This window comes from Patiria miniata, unplaced genomic scaffold (genome assembly GCF_015706575.1).
Source record: "Patiria miniata isolate m_02_andy unplaced genomic scaffold, ASM1570657v1 HiC_scaffold_5, whole genome shotgun sequence".
NCBI classification, from domain to species: Eukaryota; Metazoa; Echinodermata; class Asteroidea; order Valvatida; family Asterinidae; genus Patiria; species Patiria miniata.
In genome coordinates, this window is record NW_024037072.1 from 9,476,086 (window position 1) to 9,478,599 (window position 2,514).

The window sequence follows — 2,514 nt, forward strand, 5'->3', positions numbered from 1 at the left end:
GTCTGAGTCTAATATTTCCGTTTCTGGTCGTCCCATTACAGACTATGCCTGCTCCCGTGCAAGACTTAGTTATTTGGTTTTTGTCAGTTGGAATAATTTTAGAGCCATGCCATTTGTCTTACCTCGGGAAATTTCAGCTGGCAAGAAATTACTTATGATGATGAATGAAATTTTACACGGCAACTGGGTCCAGCTTTAGCACAGCGTTTTATGCGCTGTTTATGAGCTCACGATAAAGTTCGTTTGTATTTTGGATACGTATGCAAATTAGGCTCCCCGTAGGTGATGTGTTCTGGACGCACATAACAGCCTGGTGTTAATAGTAAAATTCACATCTGCGTCACATTCACAGTTTGATCTCTTTGGTACTAGATTAAAAAGCTTGATTGAACAATCCATGCATGTTTTGTTGTTGCAAGGCTAGGCTATGTCATGTTGCTGTCGGTACGAACGTCTGTATATACGTACGCGAGTCGAATTTGATAAAAGTTTAAAAAAAAATAAAAAAAAAAAGCTATCTGGACATAATTATGCGTGGTGAAACAGTTGAGATCGTATCTACATACTTGTAAGGATTTTATTCATAATATTAAAGAGACATATGCGTGTTTTCTGAATTCGGACGGTTTGCATTGTAAATAAATTTTAATACAATAGAACATATTTTTATGCTAATTCTATGTTGTCACTCAGGGGCGGATCCAGGAATGTTTGCAGGGGGTGGGGTTTCATCAGTAAAAAAAAAATCTGAAATGTAGACAGTTTTTTTCTCAGTAGGGGGGGGGGGGTCGTACCATACTTTCAATTAAGGGGGCTGTTCAAATCCGACGCTTATTAATACTTTGTTACAGAATAGTGTACAAATATCCCCTAACCAAGCTGGCTCTGTCCGTATTTTGTTGACATGCGAACATTATTACCAGTATAATTTTTTGGGTGTCGGAGCAGGGGGTGGGGTGGGGGTTTTACGAATTTCTATGAAACAAATCATTTTGACAGAGCTGAGGGTGTTTTGACACCCCCCCCTCCCCAGATCCGCGCCTGTCACTGTCCAATCAGATCACGAGTAAGGAGTTCCCATGCCCGGACTCTATACTATTGGAAACGAGGTTAGAAATAAAGCAGGCTCTGGGAACTAGGTTGGTCTGAGAAGGTTAAAAGGCAGTGTTGTAGGTCTCGAGACCGGTCTCGGTCTCGGTCTCGGTCTCGAGACCACTTTTTGCTGGTCTCGGTCTCGGTCTCGGTCTCGGGAGCTGTATCTCGGTCTTGGTCTCGGTCTCGGTCCCCTTTGGTCTCGATATTTTGGCTGGTCTGGAGTCGAGACCAGCCAAAAAGTGAGGGGGCGGATTTCGCCCCGGCCCCAGTTTAGGATTAAGTAGGGAATCAGTTGAGGGCAAATGTGACTGCAGTGTAATGATGATAGACATGTCTCTCTTCACTTTCTAGTGAGTGAGGCATAGTCCAACAACCATTGCTCCTTTTCTTGTTTCTTGTTTTTATTGTGGGATGGTTTGTTGAAACAAGCACTTTATAGCCATCCTCATTGATTCCAAATACAACTGAGATTAAAATCTTATGAATCAAAATTGAAGCATTATTTTTACGTCAGATTTTTTGTTTTGAATATGGGAAACAATTAAACTCTTTTTCCCCAGAAATATTGGTGATTTTTTTTCTATTTTCCTTTTCAATTTTTACTTTATTCGTGGAGGCGGGAAAACGTTTTGTTTTTTCATTATATTTATTAATGGATATTCATCAATTCGTAGACAGTTAAATTGCTATTAGTGGTGGACAGCTGAATTTTGTGATCTCTTTATTAAAATAGGCACGACTTGGGAATAGAGAATGCAAAATTTTCAGAGTTACTACTCAATAACATGCTCTTTATCCCAATTATATATATTTTTAAACAAATATGGAGGGTGCCATTTCTTTCTTTTTTTATCATACTGTCACTTTATTTTTGACTTGCCATGTATTCATCTTTTCATTTGTGATAAACACAAATTGAGCTACTGCAATAGTCACACAAAAATAGAGTCTAATTGCCTGCCTCGTCTCCTTTCTAAATGTCAATTGCGTTTGCATGAGTCGAGAAGACTTTTGTTCCATTAATTGCTAAAAGCTGTTTACGGCCATCACAATAACCAAGAGTGAAATATTGGCAATATGTTGTACTTGTAAATTACTAAAATATTCAAGTAAATCGCCCGGCATAGTAGCCGATGCGGGTGATACGCTGGTACAAAACACAAATAGGCGTGCGCACGCAGCCATGAATCCTAAAAGTACATCTCGCCCACCACATTCAGTTTGTGACAGCGCCCTTCTATTGTGTCGGCCATATTCTCAAATAGGCTAATGACGATGATGACGGCGGGCAGATTAACAGAAGATAGATCAGGCAAATATGGTTCATCAATCTTCTATAGTGTATGTAATGGTATTGACATTATACACAAATAAAGTGGCAATACATTTCAGCCTAAGCCAGGCCTCTCTGGCGACCAC